This window comes from Lotus japonicus, chromosome 2 (genome assembly GCF_012489685.1).
Source record: "Lotus japonicus ecotype B-129 chromosome 2, LjGifu_v1.2".
NCBI classification, from domain to species: Eukaryota; Viridiplantae; Streptophyta; class Magnoliopsida; order Fabales; family Fabaceae; genus Lotus; species Lotus japonicus.
Window position 1 is genome coordinate 25,615,525 of NC_080042.1, and position 20,568 is coordinate 25,636,092.

The window sequence follows — 20,568 nt, forward strand, 5'->3', positions numbered from 1 at the left end:
AAATAATATGTCTGGCCTAGATGCAGTTAAGTATAGAAGTGAACCTATCATGCCACGATAGAGCTTCTGACATACTTTACCACTTTTATCTTCTTTCTCCAGAATGCATGTAGGATGCATTGGAGTCTTGGCCACTGTAGATTCCAGCATATTGAACTTCTTCAGAAGTTCTTTAGTGTACTTGCTCTGATGGATATATGTTCCTTCTGGTGTTTGATCAACTTGTATTCCCAGAAAGTACTTTAATTCTCCCATCATACTCATCTCAAATTCAGCCTGCATCATCTCAGAAAATTCTTTGCATAGAGATTGATTAGCAGAACCAAATATAATATCATCAACATAAATTTGCACAATTAAGATATCATCTTTATAAGTCTTGCAAAAAAGAGTTGTATCTACTTTACCCCTTACAAACTCATTCTCCAGAAGGAATGAGCTAAGTCTCTCATACCATGCTCTGGGAGCTTGCTTCAGACCGTAGAGTGATTTCTTCAATTTGAACACATGGTCTGGTTTCTTCTCATCTTCAAAACCTGGGGGTTGATGAACATAGACTTCCTCTGAGATATAACCATTTAGGAAGGCACTCTTTACGTCCATCTGATGTAGAACTATGTTGTGATTTACTGAGAAAGAGATCAACAGTCTGATTGCCTCCAGTCTTGCTACTGGAGCAAATGTTTCAGTGTAGTCTATTCCTTCCTGCTGGCTGTAGCCTTGAGCAACTAGCCTTGCCTTGTTTCTGACTACATCTCCTTTCTCATTCAGCTTGTTTCTGAATACCCACTTCGTTCCAATAACATGGACACTCTCAGGCTTCTTCACTAAGCTCCAAACATCGTTCTTGGAAAATTGATTCAGTTCTTCTTCCATGGCCAGAATCCAATCCTTGTCCTGAAGAGCTTCATCTATGGACTTGGGTTCAATTAAGGACACCAATCCTTTCAGACTGAGCAAGGTCTCTTTAGAGGGTCTGAAGGCAGATCTGGTTCTGACTGGTTCGTCTTTGTTGCCCAGAATCAATTCCTTAGGGTGAGCTGCAGTGATTCTGCTCTTCTTCAGAGTTTGTGAGTTAGAGGGACCAGCTTCTTCCTCTGGTTCATCTTCCTCTGGCTCATCTTCCTCTGGAGCTTTGCCTTTGTCAGAAACATTAATGCTTAAATCTGCAAACTTTTCAACTAGCTTTGACTGGTCAGAGTCAAGCTTATCGTCAAATCTAACATGAATAGATTCTTCAATAGTCTTAGCATCAGTATTATAAAATCTAAAACCTTTAGATCTCTCAGAGTAACCGAGTAATAGACACTTAGAAGACTTAGCATCAAATTTATGCAATCTATCTTTAGTATTAAGAACATAACAAACACAGCCAAAAGGATGAAAATAAGAAATGTTGGGTTTTATGTTCTTCCACAATTCATAAGGAGTCTTATTCAGAATTGGTCTCACAGAGATTCTGTTCTGAATGTAACATGCTGTATTTACTGCCTCTGCCCAAAAGTGCTTAGCCATGCCAGTTTCTTGGAGCATGGTTCTAGCCATCTCCTGAAGAGTTCTGTTCTTCCTCTCAACAACACCATTTTGTTGAGGAGTTCTGGGACAAGAGAAATCATGTGCAATTCCATAGGAATCAAACAGACTCTCAAACTTATCATTCTCAAACTCTCCACCATGGTCACTTCTGACACGCACAATCCTACAAGCCTTCTCGTTTTGCACTTGAGCAATCAAGGTAGAGAACACAGCATGAGACTCATCCTTGCGGGTTAGAAACTTTACCCATGTCCAGCGGCTATAGTCATCAACGATAACCATCCCATATCTCTTGCCACCTATAGACTCAGTTTTCACTGGTCCAAAAAGGTCGATATGCAGAAGTTCCAACGGCCTTGAGGTTGAGACAACATTCTTTGCCTTGAAAGGGACTTTTGTGAATTTGCCTTTCTGACATGCTTCACAAAGAGCGTCTGAAGCGAACTTCAGATTGGGTAAGCCCCTGACAAGGTTTAGCTTGCTCAGCTGAGAAATCTTTCTCATACTGGCATCCCCTAACCGTCTATGCCATACCCACTGCTCTTCATTAACAGACAGAAGGCACTTCACATTCTGAGCCTCCAACTCAGATAATCTGATCTTATAGATGTTGTTCTTCCTCTTGCTGTTAAACAGAACAGAGCCATCGATCTGACTTACAGCCCGGCAGGACTTTTGATTGAATATAACATCATAACCCTTGTCAGCTAATTGACTTATAGACAATAAGTTATGTGTTAAGCCGTCTACCAATAACACATTATCAATGCATGGACTACTATCTACACAAATAGTACCAGTACCAACAATTTTACCCTTTTCATTTCCTCCAAAGCCAACTTCACCTCCAGGCTTAAGTTTTAGCTCTCGGAACATACGCCTTTCTCCCGTCATGTGACGCGAGCATCCACTGTCCAGATACCATGATTGGTGTTTCAGTGGAGCTATCAAGGATATCTGCAACATAGATAATCTTGTCCTTAGGTACCCACTTTCTGGGTCCTCTCTTGTTAGTTACCCCAGAGGTTCTGATCACCTTGGGTGTCTCAACATGATATTTTAAAGGAATATTTGCATGATATTTAGTCATAGAGAAAGATCCCTTTTTAAGAGGGTTTTTAGCAACTTTAGCAGGTACAGGATCAGGCAATATGGTACCAGAGGGAACAAAGCATTCATACAAGGATTTAGCTTTAGACACAGAGGGCTCATTTCTAATTGGTTTAGAATAGCCAATGCCATGCATTCCATTTCTGCTTACGCCATAGATCATTGAAGCCATTAAGCTTCTATCCACGCTTTTAGCTAGGAATCTTTGAAAAGACTTTTCATACTTAGATTCATTTCTACAATCAGAGGCATCACAGGCAACAATTTCTTCTAACTTAGCAATCTTGTTCTTAAGCACAGAGTTAGAGTTTATCAAGGCATGATTATCATTTTTCAAATCAGAAATAATTTTCTCATGTTCAGAAGGAGTCTTGGAAACAGCAGATAAGTTCTTTTTAAGCTTCTTATGCTTAGACAATAAGGAGTTATACTTATCCATAATATCAGACAATGCATGTTTCAGTTCAGAGGTAGAGAAAGAAGCGAATACCTCATTTTCATCGTCTGAGTTAGGATCTCCTTCTGATTCTAAGTCAGAGTCAACAGCTCCCTTTGACTCTGCTTCCTTGTCTTTGACAATAGCCATGAGTCCTTGGACTTCACCATCAGAGTCAACATCCTCTGACTCTGATTCATCAAATGTCACCATCAGACTCTTCTTCGTCTTGAAGTGCTTCTTTGGCTTCTTGTCCTTCTTCAATCTTGGACAGTCACTTTTGTAGTGCCCTGATTCTTTGCACTCAAAGCATGTGACTTCCTTAAGCGAGGACTTCTTCTGACCTGAGGATTCAGACTTTCCTCTTGCCTTTCCAGAGCCTTTGTATTTGCTCTGCCTGTGCTTCCAGATGCGATTGAGTCTCTTGGAGATCAGAGTCAGCTCATCTTCATCAGAATCTTCTGATGCTTCTTCAGATTCCTCTTCTTCAGCTTGAAGAGCTTTTGACTTCTCAACCTTAGCCTTTTCAGATTTGGATTTCAAGGCTATGGACTTTTTCCTCAGATCTTGCATCTCTGAGCGCTTCAGCTCATGACATTTCAAAATGCTGATGAGTTCTTCTAAACTCATATTCTCAACGTCTCTCGTGAGCTCTATTGAAGTCACCAAAGGCATCCAACTTTCCGGAAGACACCTGATGACCCTTATGACATGATCTTTTGTTGTGTAGCTCTTGTTGAGAGGTCGTATGCCAGCTACAAGCAACTGAAATCTGGAGAACATTTCTTCAATGGACTCATTTGGCTCCATGATGAAGGATTCATACTTTTGGATCAAAGACAATGCCTTTGATTCTTTGACTTTCTTGTTTCCTTCATGAGACATCTTCAGAGATTCGAAAATGCCTTTAGCAAACTCACGATCTGTAATCTTCTGGTACTCTTCATAGGAAATAGCACTTAGAAGAATTGCTCTTGCTTTGTGATGTTGTGAGTACAGCTTCTTTTGATCTGCAGTCATCTCTGACCTTAGGATCTTCTTGCCATCTGCATCAACTGGACGCTCGTAGCCATCCACAATAATATCCCAGAGATCTGCATCGAAACCCAGAAAGAAACTTTCCAGTCTATCTTTCCAATATTCGAACCTTTGACCGTCGAACATAGGAGGCTTTGCATTGTAACCATCTCTTTGAGTTTCACTGGTGGTGGCAGCCATTGTTTTTCACACCGGCCCGGACCACTGAACACTGTTAGGTGTGGTAATCAGAACTCAAGCTCTGATACCAATTGAAGGTATGAAAAACGGTAGAAAGGGGGGGGGGGTTTGAATAACGTTTTCAGTATAAAACTTCCACCTTAAAGATTTTGCAAATCTTTCGAGAACTTAAGTGCTAAAGATAAGAGATAGAAAAGCACACAAGGATTTTATCCTGGTTCACTTGATAAATCACTCAAGCTACTCCAGTCCACCCGTTAAGGTGATTTCTTCCTTCTTAGAATGAAGGCAATCCACTAATCAGGTAAGAGTTACAACTGCACTTGAAACCTACAAGTGACTAACAATTACACTGACTTAGCTCACACTAAGATTCACTCTCTTAGTCTTCTCTAGGATCCGATCAACCTTGATCTCCTAAAGGAACTAAACAAACTGTTTAGCAAAGAATTGTTTACAAGAGATTTGCTTCTAAAAAGCTAATAGTAAACTCAATGAATTTCAGATGAAAGAAAACTTAGAAGATTTTGAATATGTCTTGCGTATGTGAATGCTTCTTCTAGCCGTTTCTTTCAGTCTTCAGCCTCTTTATATACTCCAAGGATTAGGGTTGAGCGATGCATGGGAAATGCTACCGTTGGAGGGCAGTTCTGGAAAATCCAGCTTCTGCTGTGGCTGAGAACGTTAGGTAGGTCGTCCGGAAGGTACAGTAGCTTTTGTACTTGGATAGCGACGCGACCTTTAAACCTAGGAGACTTCTGATCAGGGGAATGCTTCATATTGGAACTTGTGAAGCCGGTTGATCAGAGTCAGAGGGAAAGCACAGATCCTCTGACCATTGTATCTTCTGATTCTGAACTCAGAGGGAAGAACATGGCCTTCAGAGTTTCTTGCTTCTGGACTTCAGAGTTTCCACTATTCAGCTTCTGGATCTTCAGAGTCTTCTACACCATCAGAACATCTGAGCCTTCAGTGTTTCTTGGTTATCAGACTTTCTGGATCTTCAGAACTTCTAGTGACTGAGTCCTCATCAGAGTTTGTATAACTTCAGAACTTCTGAAGCTTTTCCACTGTTCATACTGAACATGGTGAATGCGAAAGCGTTGCTTGGGTCACTCTTTATACACAGTGCTTCTGATTTGTGTGAGATTGAGTTGAGGTCAGAGCCTGTAAATAGCACGCTCAGAAAAACACGTTAGAGTACCACAATTGTTCATATCAAAAGGTTAACTTGTAATCATCAAAACATAGAGTTGTACTACTAGATCAAAACTTGATCTTACAACTGCCGCTTGGTCAAGCATCGAAGTGCAAAGACGATCCCAGTCTTCAGCAACCAAGTCTGGTTTCTCACTGAAGTCAGTGCGACCATGCACATTGCGAACCCTTAAAGATGCTTCATGATTAAATAAGTTGATGCAATCTAGCAAGGTGGTTGGTCTGAGTTGGGTAAAGGGAACAATGGAAAGGTAGGTTTCAGGTGAAGAGGGATGATTGCTACTTGTAGCTTCAGAAAGACCATGAGGAGAACCAATTTGCACAGTTTGGGGTTCAGAGTGATTGGTCTCAGGGTTTTGATGAAAAACTTCAGTCTCAGGATTTGGAGATTGGTCAGAGACAGAGTTTTCATTTTGAGGTGGAGGAGAAAGAAGACGAGGTGGTGGAACTGAAGACAAAGGGACTGCATGGATTGGAAAATCAGGAGCTTCCAGAGGTTCTGGCCTTGGTCCAGAGTAGTGGTTTGGACTTGGAACAGTTAGGAAATGTTCAGGAATTTCTGAAACTCTTTCTCTGGCAAGTTGAAAGAATTGGCGAGAAGCTTCAGATTTATCTAAGGGAGAAGAAAAAGGAACATTTGTTGGAAAAGAGACAGAGGGAGCAGGAGAGAGAATTTCTCTATCAGAGGGTTCCTGATTTGAGTGATCAGAGAGTTGAGACTCAGAGTTAGACTTTTCAGTGGTTGGTATCTCTAGAGCTTGTGTCTCAGAAGCCTGTGGTTCAGAGGTTTGTGGAGTGTATGGAAGGATAATGAGGGAGGTTGGTGTAGTGTACTTAGGGGTTTGAAGCATTTTCCAGAGGGGTTCTTCCTCAATGGAGGGTTGAAAGAATGAAGCCCTAGGTGGGGAATTGTGTGAAGTGGGTTGATCAATTTGTGTGGGTTCGGGGTTGGAAGCAACAGAAATTGCATCAAGCAGATTTAAATCATCATCAGAAGAAAGAGCAATAAACTTACTTAAAGTTCTGACTGCAGATCTGGTGACTCTGGTAGAGATTATAGGTTCCAGATGAATGACTTGCGTTGCAATTATGACCTTCTTTGCTTTCTTCTAAGGTGGAGGTTCATCATCATCATTATCATCACCATCAGAGGAATCTTGTGTGTCAAAGGGTTCCACTTGCTTTCTCTTGGTCTTCTTCTTCCTGGGAGACTCAAAGTCAGAAGGTTCTGGAAGATTTCTGAAGAATTCATCCACGTCAATCACAAAGCCTTGTTGCTTCAGATCATCAAGATAGATCCTGATAGCCTCTGATCATCAGCTTTTGACCAGAGGGGGTAGTCCTTCAGAGGGATTCTTCTTCCTCTTGACTTTGCAGTAGCAGGGCTAACATCAACTTTTGTTTCTATCAATCCCATTCTCTTCAAAGATGTAGGATTGAAGACATCTCCAACAATTGTTGTTAGGTCTTCTGTGCATCCAGCTTTGGTCAGAGCAGATATCAGTTTGCTCTCAAAGAAGAAGTCAGACAGTAATCTGCCAAAAGGTATGTACTTGATGGCAGACTTTGGTGAAGTTGTAGTCCTTGACTTTTTGATGCACTCCTTCAGATATGAGAAGAGAATGTAAGGCAGACAGACTTTGGTGTGCTCCTTGATGAAGAAAAGCATCACCTTCTGAGTGAAATTGATGTGATCTGGAGAGCTTCCCTTTGGTCTTTGATTCATGCAGTTCAGAAGGATCTTGTGCCAGATTCTCAGGTCAGGATGAAGATCCTTAGTCTTGCAATCAGTTTTGCCCGGTCTCCATGTAGAGTATAAGGCCTTGTTGACCTTTGTAAGATCAAGTTTTGATCTAGTAGTACAACTCTATGTTTTGATGATTACAAGTTAACCTTTTGATATGAACAATTATGGTACTCTAACGTGTTTTTCTGAGTGTGCTATTTACAGGCTCTGACCTCTATTCAATCTCACACAAATCAGAAGCACTGTGCATAAAGAGTGACCCAAGCAACGCTTTTGCAACATCTATGTTCACTATGAACAATAGAAATGCTTCAGAAGATCTGAAGTTATACAAGCTCTGATATGGACTCAGTCACTAGAAGTTCTGAAGATCCAGAAGTTCTGATAACCAAGAAACACTGAAGGTTCAGATGTTCTGATGGTGTAGAAGACTCTGAAGATCCAGAAGCTGAATAGTGGAAACTCTGATGTCCAGAAGCAAGAAACTCTGAAGACCATGTACTTCCCTCTGAGTTCAGAATCAGAAGATACAACGGTCAGAGGATCTGTGCTTTCCCTCTGACTCTGATCAACCGGCTTCACAAGTTCCAACATGAAGCATTCCCCTGATTAGAAGTCTCCTAGGTTTAAAGGTCAAGTCACTATCCAAGTACAAAAGCAACTGTACCATTCTGACGACCTACCTAACGTTCTCAGCCACAGCAGAAGCTGGAATTTCCAGAACTGCCCTCCAACGGTAGCATTTCCATGCAGCGTCCAAACCCTAATCCTTGGAGTATAAATAGAGGCTGAAGTTTGAAAGATGCGGTTGGAAGAATTTACACAAGCACAAGCTATATTCAAAAATCTTCAAGCATTCTTTCATCCTGAATTTCATTGTGTTTACTATTAGCTTTTCAGAAGCAAATCTCTTGTAAACATTTCTTGATTAAACAGTTTGTTTAGTTCCTTTAGGAGATCAAGGTTGATCGGATCCTAGAGAAGACTAAGAGAGTGAATCTTAGTGTGAGCTAAGTCATTGTAATTGTTAGTCACTTGTAGGTTTCAAGTGCAGTTGTAACACTTTACCTGATTAGTGGATTGCCTTCATTCTAAGAAGGAAGAAATCACCTTGACGGGTGGACTGGATTAGCTTGAGGGATTTATCAAGTGAACCAGGATAAAAATCCTTGTGTGCTTTCCTATCTCTTATCTTTAGCACTTAAGTTCTCGAAAGATTTACTAGAATCTTTAAGGTGGAAGTTTTTATTTAAAAACGTTATTCAAACCCCCCCTTTCTACCGTTTTTCATACCTTCAATTGGTATCAGAGCGCAAGTTCTGATTACCACACCTAACAGTGTTCAGTGATCCGGGCCGGTGTGAAAAACAATGGCTACCACCAGTGAAACTCAAAGAGATGGTTACAATGCAAAGCCTCCCATGTTCGACGGTCAAAGATTCGAATATTGGAAAGATAGACTTGAAAGTTTCTTTATGGGTTTTGATGCAGATCTCTGGGATATTATTGTGGATGGCTATGAGCGTCCAACTGATGAAGAAGGCAAGAAGATTCCAAGGTCAGAGATGACTGCAGATCAAAAGAAGCTTTACTCACAACATCACAAAGCTAGAGCAATTCTTCTAAGTGTTATTTCTTATGAAGAGTACCAGAAGATTACAGATCATGAGTATGCAAAAGGCATTTTTGAATCCCTGAAGATGTCCCATGAAGGAAACAAGAAAGTCAAAGAATCAAAGGCATTGTCTTTGATACAAAAGTATGAATCCTTCGTCATGGAGCCAAACGAGTCCATTGAAGATATGTTTTCCAGATTTCAGTTGCTTGTAGCTGGAATTCGACCTCTCAACAAGAGCTACACAACAAAAGATCATGTCATAAGGGTCATCAGATGTCTTCCTGAAAGCTGGATGCCCTTGGTGACTTCAATAGAGCTCACAAGAGATGTTGAGCGCATGAGTTTAGAAGAACTCATCAGCATACTGAAATGCCATGAGCTGAAGCGCTCAGAGATGCAAGATCTGAGGAAGAAGTCAATAACCTTAAAATCCAAATCTGAGAAGGCTAAAGCAGAGAAGTCAAAAGATCTTCAAGCTGAAGAAGAAGAATCTGAAGAAGCATCAGAAGATTCTGATGAAGATGAGCTGACTCTGATTTCTAAGAGACTCAACCGAATCTGGAAGCATAGGCAGAGCAAGTACAAAGGCTCTGGAAAGGCCAAAGGAAAGTCTGAATCCTCAGGTCAGAAGAAGTCCTCGCTTAAGGAAGTCACATGCTTTGAGTGCAAAGAATATGGGCACTACAAAAGTGACTGTCCAAAATTGAAGAAGGACAAGAGGCCAAAGAAGAACTTCAAGACCAAGAAAAGTCTGATGGTGACTTTTGATGAATCAGAGTCAGAGGATGTTGACTCTGATGGTGAAGTCCAAGGACTCATGGCCATTGTCAAAGACAAAGGAGCAGAGTCAAAGGAAGCTGTTGACTCTGACTCAGAATCAGAAGGAGATCCTAATTCAGACGATGAAAATGAGGTATTCGCTTCTTTCTCTACCTCTGAACTGAAACATGCCTTGTCTGATATTATGGATAAGTATAACTCTTTGTTGTCTAAGCATAAGAAGCTGAAAAAGAACTTATCTGCTGTTTCTAAAACTCCTTCTGAACATGAGAAAATCATATCTGATTTGAAAAATGATAACCATGCTTTAGTGAATTCTAACTCTGTGCTTAAGAATCAAATTGCTAAGTTAGAAGAAGTTATTGTCTGCGATGCCTCTGATAGTAAGCATGAATCTAAGTATGAAAAGTCCTTTCAAAGATTCCTGGCTAAAAGCGTAGATAGAAGTCTGATGGCTTCATTGATCTATGGCGTAAGCAGAAATGGAATGCGTGGCATTGGCTATTCTAAACAAATTAGAAATGAGCCTTCTGTGCCCAAAGCTAAATCCTTGTATGAATGCTTTGTTCCTTCTGGTACCATATTGCCTGATCCTTTACCTGCTGAAGTTGCTAAACCTCCTCTTAAAAAGGGATCTTTCTCTATGTCTAAATATCATGCAAAAATTCCTTTACATTATCATGTTGAGAAACCCAAGGTGATCAGAACCTCTGGGGTAACTAACAAGAGAAGACCCAGAAAGTGGGTACCTAAGGATAAGATTATCTATGTTGCAGATATCCTTGATAGCTCCACTGAAACACCAGTCATGTTATCTGGACAGTGGATGCTCGCGTCACATGACAGGAGAAAGGCGTATGTTCCAAGAGCTAAAACTTAAGCCTGGAGGCGAAGTTGGCTTTGGTGGCAACGAAAAGGGTAAAATTGTTGGTACTGGTACTATTTGTGTAGACAGAAGTCCATGAAGGTATGAAAAACGGTAGAAAGGGGGGGTTTGAATAACGTTTTCAGTACAAAACTACCACCTTAAAGATTTTAACAAATCTTTTCGAGAACTAAGTGCAAAAGATAGAGATAGAAAAGCACACAAGGATTTTATCCTGGTTCACTTGATAAATCACTCAAGCTACTCCAGTCCACCCGTTAAGGTGATTTCTTCCTTCTTAGAATGAAGGCAATCCACTAATCAGGTAAGAGTTACAACTGCACTTGAAACCTACAAGTGACTAACAATTACACTGACTTAGCTCACACTAAGATTCACTCTCTTAGTCTTCTCTAGGATCCGATCAACCTTGATCTCCTAAAGGAAAATCAAACAACTGTTTGAGGTTGGTGTTTACAAGGGTTTGCTTCTGAATAAGCTGAGTGTAAACTAAAATAAATTACAAGATGAAAGAAAGCTTAGAATATATCTTGCGCGTGTGTATTGCTTCTTGTATATTTTTTTCTTCTAGCCGCTTCTTTCAATCTTCAGCCTCTATATATACTCCAAGGATTAGGGTTGAGCGTTGCATGGGAAATGCTACCGTTGGAGGGCAGTTCTGGAAAATCCAGCTTCTGCTGTGGCTGAGAACGTTAGGTAGGTCGTCAGGAAGGTACACTTGCTTTTGTACTTGGATAGCGACTTGACCTTTTAACCTAGGAGACTTCTGATCAGAGGAATGCTTCGTATTGGAACTTGTGAAGCCGGTTGATCAGAGTCAGAGGGATAGCACAGATCCTCTGACCATTGTATCTTCTGATTCTGAACTCAGAGGGAAGAACATGGCCTTCAGAGTTTCTTGCTTCTGGACTTCAGAGTTTCCACTATTCAGCTTCTGGATCTTCAGAGTCTTCTACACCATCGGAACATCTGAACCTTCAGTGTTTCTTGGTTGTCAGAACTTCTGGATCATCAGAGCTTCTAGCGACTGAGTCCTCATCAGAGTTTGTATAGCTTCAGATCTTCTGAAGCTTTTCCACTGTTCATACTGAACATGGTGAATGCGAAAGCGTTGCTTGGGTTACCCTTTATACACAGTGCTTCTGATTTGTGTGAAATTGAGTCAGGGTCAGAGCCTGTAAATAGCACACTCAGAAAAACACGTTAGAGTACCACAATTGTTCATATCAAAAGGTTAACTTGTAATCATCAAAACATAGAGTTGTACTACTAGATCAAAACTTGATCTTACAATCTCCCCCTTTTTGATGATGACAAAACTAAGATTTTTTGATGAACAATTCTTAAACATTAAACTGAATTCACTCAGAGTTTAGAGATATAGAATAAGACTTATCCTGATGTGAATAGTTTATCTTGCTCATTCTGAATTCAAGTCACTGCTTGATTCTGAGCTTAGCTCCCCCTGAATCTAATGCTTGATGAAAACGTTAGTAAAGTCTAGATTCTGAGCTAAATCATATAAGAGTTCAGAGTGAAAAGCTTATGACATAGATGAAAAACGAATAATCAGAGCGCATAAGTGATCAGAGTCATGGACAAGGTATCAGAGTCTTGGGTATCAGAGTCAACTTAGAATCACTTCAGAAGAAGTGAAATGTATTCCTTGTATTTGCCCAGTGACACATCTATGGTCATGAAGGTGGAACTCTTAAAATCTCCAAAAGAAAAATAAGTCACACTAACACATCTTACACATCAAAAACTGGGTTTACTCCCCCTTTTTGTCATAAGCAAAAAGCTTGGGGTGTGAAAAACTTAGCTTGAAGTACAAGGTACTTCCCCCTTAGAGAAGGTCTAAGTTGAAAGAAAATGAAGACGATGTAAGAATCAGAGTGAGGCGATAATAAATAGAAGAGTTAATGCAAGGGATGAACGTTGACCACCGGTCAAGTGAGGAAATAGAAGGGTCAGTTACCAAGTACTTAACCTCGAGAAACTGTAAGAGCATTAACTTTCAGAGAGAAAGTGAAGCCTATAAAAACGTTGGAGAGAAAGGTAAGCTTCACACCTCGAATAATATTCAGAAAAAAAAAAAATGGCATCATACAGAATGGCATTAGAAGAGCTCAGAAGGAAGGCGTTTGAGGAAGATATGTTCCTCAATATTAGGCATCCCGATGGTACAAAGACCATACAAGAGCTGACGAAGACACTGCTTGAAGAAGATCTTGGTCCAGAGATGGAGAAAGATCTGAAGGAGTTCCTCTGCTTCGTGGAAGAGATTCAGGAGCTTTGCCAGCGGGAGCTGAATCTGCTGGAAGAGAAGGAGACTGTGGAAAAGAGACTTAAGACGACAGAAGATAGTCTAGAAAAAGATGATCTGAGCATCAAACTTGGCAACATAGAGTATGCATTGGATCGTCTGGAGAAGGAAAGAGTGGAGCAGCGCCAAGAATGCAGAAGAATGAGGAAGGATCCTCCATTCTAGATATAGGGAATAATGTATGATGGAAAGAATTATGATGTAAACATAGAACAATTATGAATAAAACAGGTTTTGCAAACATATGTGACACAAATATATATAGATATATGCATATAGAGTCACAAATGAACAAATTAAAGTAAGTAAATAAGCAGAGTTTAAATAAAACAACGTTAAAAAAAAAGGAAAAGGAAGAAAAAGAAGAGATCCTAAAAGACTAAGATTTGTCAGTACGGCGCAGAAGTTCCATCATCATGTGCTTCATCTCAATCAGCATGGATTCATGAGTGTCAAGACGTTGTTCCATGATGTCGAGTCTGGATGAGCGTGTCGGAGTAGAGCTGGAAGGAACGTTCTGAGCAGCTTGAGGTTCTGGAATGGAAGCAGAAGCAGCAGGAGTAAACAGAACTGGTGCAAGTCGCTCTGCCTCAGCCTCAGCTTCAAGACGTTCTGCCTCAAGTCTGGCTTGTTCAGCCTGAGCTGCTGCTTGACGGGCAGCTTCTTCTTCTTGTTCTTTCTGTCTCTTGGCTTCTTCAATGGCTTCAAGAAGCTTGGTTCTCTGTTCGAGTTCATGAAGAGCCACCCTCCTAGCAAACCTTTGCTTTGCAGCCTCAATGCTCTGACTTCCCTCGGCATGCAGGAGCTGCAGCATAACGGGAAACTGAGCCACCAGCCAAGTGCTCAAATTGTTCCACTCATCAGCCACATTTTCAGCATTCTCACTGAGGTCAGTCTGACCTTGCACATTGCGGAGCCTCAAGGAGGCTTCATGATTGAAAATATTGATGCACTCAGAGAGAGATGTGGGTTGAAGGTGAGTATAGGGAATGATGGAGAGGTTGGGTGCAGGAGAGGCTGGGTGATTGCTGCTATGAGCTTCAGAGGCACCTTGTGGAGAACCAATGTTAATTATGGGAGCATTGGGTTCAGAGGTTCCACGGTGAGGGTCTGAAGTTTCAACCAGAGGGTGAGGTGATCTAACCGAGGATTGGTTAGATACTGATTGTTCAGGTTCAGGGTCTGGTTGAATTGGCTCTTGTTGGTCAGGGACAGGGTGAGCCTGTTGGACTAAGGGGTCTGCCTCTTGGATAGGATTGGCCAAGATAGGTTCATCTGGGTCAACTAGACGTTCAGGTCTAGGGCCAGGATATTGCCTAGGGCTTGGACAGGTAAGGTAATATTCTTCCAAGGCAGATACCTTCTCTTTCCTAACCTCCATGAATTTTCTAAGTGATTCAGAGGTATTGGAGGGAGGAGAGTCAATGACATTGATGGGGAAGGATACAGGTGTGAAGGCTGATGAAGAGTCTGTATCCGTGGTTCTGACAGCAGGACGTGCTGATGCTCTGGGAGCAGAGTGATCAGACGTTCTGGGTTGTGGTTCTGTTGGTTTGGGTTCTGGTTGGTTGGGGATGATGGGTTCAGAAGGTAATGGGTCGTATGGAATGGTAAGGAGAGAGGTTGGATCTTCTGACCTAGAGGGTTGGTTCTGAAGCAAATTCCAGAGTGGTGCTTCAGTAGGAGAAGGTTGAAAGAATGAAGATCTTGGGGAATGTGGTGGAGAGGTGGTTTGTGCGGCTGGCTGGGATTCATGAATAGGAGTGAGGGGATTTGAAGAGTGTTGGAGTAAGGCAGAAATTGGGAGTGCATCAAATAAATTCAAATCATCATCAGAGGTAAGTGCAGGCTTACTTGTATGTGCTGATGATCGAGTCACTCTGGCAGGAGGTTCAGTCCTTCTGACCTCTGCAGCAGCTGGTTCCACCCGAGTAGGCTTCACCACAATTCTGACTTTCTTCTGCTTCTTCTTTGGAGGACCATCCTCACTATCATCACCATCATCATCATCAGGCTTGCTCTTCGCCTTCTTGACCAGAGGGACATCAGATTCCTCGGAGGATTCGTCCAGAACCATCTTCCTCTTGGTTTTCTTCTTGGGAGGAGAAGGAAACTCTGGAGCTGGTGGAAGTCTGCTGACGAAATCATCAAGGTCAATCTCGAATCCTTGAGCCCTGAGGTCTTCAACATAGCATCTGATGGCTTCAGGATGGTCTGCTTGAGTCCACAGAGGGTAGTCATTCAGAGGCATTCTTCTTCCTCTGATCTCAGAAGATGTGTCCTCATGAGCAGGAGCAATCTTCTTCTGGACCAAACCCATCTTCTTCAGAGAGTTGGCAGTGAAGACATCGCTAACAATTGTGCTCAAGTCCTCTGTGCAACCAGCATTGATCAAATCTTGCACCAAGTTGCTTTCAATGAGAAAGTCTGAGATCAGCCTCCCAAAAGGGATATATTTGATGGCTGACTTGATGGAGGAGGTGGTGCGAGACTTCCGGATGCATTCCTTCAAATAGGAGAACAGGAAGTAGGGAAGGCAGATCTTCTCCTTGTCTTGAATGAAGAACAGCATCGCCTTCTGATTGAAGTTGATGTAGTCTGGAGAACTGCCCTTTGGTCGTTGATTGATGCAGTTGAGCAGGATCTTGTGCCAGACCCTGAGTTTGGGTTGAAGGTCCATCACTTTGTAGCTCGTCTTGCCCGGTTTGAAGGTGGTGTACAGGGCCTTGTTGACGATGTCCTTGGTTCTGGGTTTCAGCTTCGATTCCGTCAGTGAGAACCGATACCCATGAGCAGTTTCTGCACCTAGCAGATTCACGAATGACTTCTCCGTGATGATGATCTTCCTACCCAGTATGTAAGAGACCACCTGAGTGTCATCACAATCAGCGTGCTTCCAGAATTCCTTTACTAGCTTCTCATACACCGGTCCTCGAAGTCGATTGAAGTAGTTTCCCCAACCTTGAGCTTGGACTTCAGGACGAAGATCAAACCCATTTGCAGCCAAGTTGTCGAGGTTGAATCTCCATTCTGCAAGGACTTGGAGTTCCTCAGGAGGAAATACACAGTGAACGGCACAGCCCCGTTCTGCAATAGGAACAATCTCCTCTTGAGCTTGAGCTTGTTCTTGTGCTGGGTTCTCAGAGCCCCGTTGACCCGTTGCCAAACCGACTACCATGTGAGGGAACTGAGGTGCATCTGCAGTAGATCTTCTGGTTTGTCTCACCATTTTGAAGAGGTTGAAGGTTTGAGGTAGAAGATGAAGTTTGAAGGATGAAGAGAGATCGAGAGAGAAATCACGAAGGAGGCAGTTTTGAAAAGCAGGGAGTGCGAGAGTGAAAACCGGAAGTGAGAGAGAACGTGTGTGTATAGTGGGTTTTATCAAATAACCGTTGTTGATTCAAAAAGCACTTTAAGATCAACGGTTGAAAATTAAAGATAGACAGTAACAGTAAAATACACAATCACACACAGGAGATAAGCATATCTACACGCAATCACAACAGACTGTCACACGGGCACAAGGAACTATGCATCAGAAATTCTGACGCACGTGTTGTTGTCTCAGCTTCAGAGTCAGTACCAGTGGGCACACACACTCTGATTGAGTTACCTTCTGGACTAGACATCTTCTGATCAAGAAGTATCATAGTCAGAGGTTCTGATCTATCTTCACTCTGGACAAAAGTCCATGTTTAGATTTTTCAGAATAAAATTAAATCTATCTTCAGCTAAGGGCTTTGTAAAGATATCTGCCCATTGATGGTCAGTATCAACAAACTTCAGAAGAAGTACGCCCTTCTGCACATAATCTCTAATGAAGTGATACTTTACCTCAATGTGCTTTGCCCTTGAATGCAAGATAGGATTCTTGCTCAACGAAATTGCAGCAGTGTTATCACAATAGATTGGGATATTGCTCTCAAGGATCTGATAATCCTCCAGCTGATGTTTCATCCAGAGCATCTGAGTGCTGCATATTGCTGCTGAGATATATTCTGCCTCTGCAGTTGATAGAGCAATGGTTGATTGCCTCTTGCTTGCCCATGAGACTAGATTGCTTCCCAGAAATTGACAATTTCCAGAAGTACTTTTTCTCTCTGTTCTATCTCCAGCATAATCAGCATCACAATAACCTGAAAGCTTATACTCTGATGTTTTCTTATACATCAAGCCAAGGTTAGTGGTGCCTTTCAGATACCTTAGGATCCTCTTAACAGCAGTTAAGTGGGTTTCCCTTGGATCTGATTGGAAACGAGCACATAAATGAACACTAAATAATATGTCTGGCCTAGATGCAGTTAAGTACAGAAGTGAACCTATCATGCCACGGTAGAGCTTCTGACATACTTTACCACTTATATCTTCTTTTTCCAGAATGCATGTTGGATGCATTGGAGTCTTGGCCACTGTAGATTCCAGCATATTGAACTTCTTCAGAAGTTCTTTAGTGTACTTGCTCTGATGGATATATGTTCCTTCTGGTGTTTGATCAACTTGTATTCCCAGAAAGTACTTTAATTCTCCCATCATACTCATCTCAAATTCAGCCTGCATCATCTCAGAAAATTCTTTGCATAGAGATTGATTAGCAGAACCAAATATAATATCATCAACATAAATTTGCACAATTAAGATATCATCTTTATAAGTCTTGCAAAAGAGAGTTGTATCTACTTTACCCCTTACAAACTCATTCTCCAGAAGGAATGAGCTAAGTCTCTCATACCATGCTCTGGGAGCTTGCTTCAGACCGTAGAGTGATTTCTTCAATTTGAACACATGGTCTGGTTTCTTTTCATCTTCAAAACCTGGGGGTTGATGAACATAGACTTCCTCTGAGATATAGCCATTTAGGAAGGCACTCTTTACGTCCATCTGATGTAGAACTATGTTGTGATTTACTGAGAAAGAAATCAATAGTCTGATTGCCTCCAGTCTTGCTACTGGAGCAAATGTTTCAGTGTAGTCTATTCCTTCCTGCTGGCTGTAGCCTTGAGCAACTAGCCTTGCCTTGTTTCTGACTACATCTCCTTTCTCATTTAGCTTGTTTCTGAATACCCATTTCGTTCCAATAACATGGACATTCTCAGGCTTCTTCACTAAGCTCCAAACATCGTTCTTGGAGAATTGATTCAATTCTTCTTCCATGGCCAGAATCCAATCCTTGTCCTGAAGAGCTTCATCTATGGACTTGGGTTCAATTAAGGACACCAATCCTTTCAGACTCAGCAAGGTCTCTTCAGAGGGTCTGAAGGCAGATCTGGTTCTGACTGGTTCATCTTTGTTGCCCAGAATCAATTCCTTAGGATGAGCTGCAGTGATTCTGCTCTTCTTCAGAGTTTGTGAGTTAGAGGACCAGCTTCTTCCTCTGGTTCATCTTCCTCTGGCTCAACTTCCTCTGGAGCTTTGCCTTTGTCAGAAACATTAATGCTTAAATCTGCAAACTTTTCAACTAGCTTTGACTGGTCAGAGTCAAGCTTATCATCAAATCTAACATGAATAGATTCTTCAATAGTCTTAGCATCAGTATTATAAAATCTAAAACCTTTAGATCTATCAGAATAACCAAGTAATAGACACTTAGAAGATTTAGCATCAAATTTATGCAATCTATCCTTAGTATTGAGAACATAACAAACACAGCCAAAAGGATGAAAATAAGAAATGTTGGGTTTTATGTTCTTCCACAATTCATAAGGAGTCTTATTCAGAATTGGTCTCACAGAGATTCTGTTCTGAATGTAACATGCTGTATTTACTGCCTCTGCCCAAAAGTGCTTAGCCATGCCAGTTTCTTGGAGCATGGTTCTAGCCATCTCCTGAAGAGTTCTGTTCTTCCTCTCAACAACACCATTTTGTTGAGGAGTTCTGGGACAAGAGAAATCATGTGTAATTCCATAGGAATCAAACAGACTCTCAAACTTGTCATTCTCAAACTCTCCACCATGGTCACTTCTGACACGCACAATTCTACAAGCCTTCTCGTTTTGCACTTGAGCAATGAAGGTAGAGAACACAGCATGAGACTCATCCTTGCGGGTTAGAAACTTTACCCATGTCCAGCGGCTATAGTCATCAACGATAACCATCCCATATCTCTTGCCACCTATAGACTCAGTTTTCACTGGTCCAAACAGGTCGATATGCAGAAGTTCTAACGGCCTTGAGGTTGAGACAACATTCTTTGCCTTGAAAGGGACTTTTGTGAATTTGCCTTTCTGACATGCTTCACAAAGAGCGTCTGAAGCGAACTTCAGATTGGGTAAGCCCCTGACAAGGTTTAGCTTGCTCAGCTGAGAAATCTTTCTCATACTGGCATGCCCTAACCGTCTATGCCATACCCACTGCTCTTCATTAACAGACAGAAGGCACTTCACATTCTGAGCCTCCAACTCAGATAATCTGATCTTATAAATGTTGTTCTTCCTCTTGCTGTTAAACAGAACAGAGCCATCGATCTGACTTACAGCCCGGCAGGACTTTTGATTGAATATAACATCATAACCCTTGTCAGCTAATTGACTTATAGACAATAAGTTATGTGTTAAGCCGTCTACCAATAAAACATTATCAATGCATGGACTACTATCTACACAAATAGTACCAGTACCAATAATTTTACCCTTTTCATTTCCTCCAAAGCCAACTTCGCCTCCAGGCTTAAGTTTCAGCTCTCGGAACATACGCTTTTCTCCCGTCATGTGACGCGAGCATCCACTGTCCAGATACCATGATTGGTGTTTCAGTGGAGCTATCAAGGATATCTGCAACATAGATAATCTTGTCCTTAGGTACCCACTTTCTGGGTCCTCTTTTGTTAGTTACCCCAAAGGTTCTGATCACCTTGGGTGTCTCAACATGATATTTTAAAGGAATATTTGCATGATATTTAGTCATAGAGAAAGATCCCTTTTTAAGAGGGTTTTTAGCAACTTCAGCAGGTACAGGATCAGGCAATATGGTACCAGAGGGAACAAAGCATTCATACAAGGATTTAGCTTTAGACACAGAAGGCTCATTTCTAATTGGTTTAGAATAGCCAATGCCATGCATTCCATTTCTGCTTACACCATAGATCATTGAAGCCATTAAGCTTCTATCTACGCTTTTAGCCAGGAATCTTTGAAAAGATTTTCATACTTAGATTCATGCTTACTATCAGAGGCATCGCAGGCAATAATTCTTCTAACTTTGCAATTTGATTCTTAAGCACAGAGTTAGAATTAACTAAGCATGGTTATCATTTTTCAAATCAGATATGATTTTCTCATGTTCAGAAGGAGTTTTAGAACAGCAGATAAGTTCTTTTTCAGCTTCTTATGCTTAGACAAAAGGAGTTATACTTATCCATGATATCAGACAAGCATGTTTCAGTTCAGAGGTAGAGAAGGAAGCAAATACCTCATTTTCATCGTCAGAGTTGGATCTCCTTCTGATTCTGAGTCAGAGTCAACAGCTTCCTTTGACTCTGTTCCTTGTCTTTGACAATAGCCATGAGTCCTTGGACTTCACCATCAGAGTCAACATCCTCTGACTCTGATTCATCGAATGTCACCATCAGACTCTTCTTGGTCTTGAAGTGCTTCTTTGGCTTCTTGTCCTTCTTCAATTTGGACAGTCACTTTTGTAGTGCCCTGATTCTTTGCACTCAAAGCAGTGACTTCCTTGATTGATGACTTCTTCTGACCTG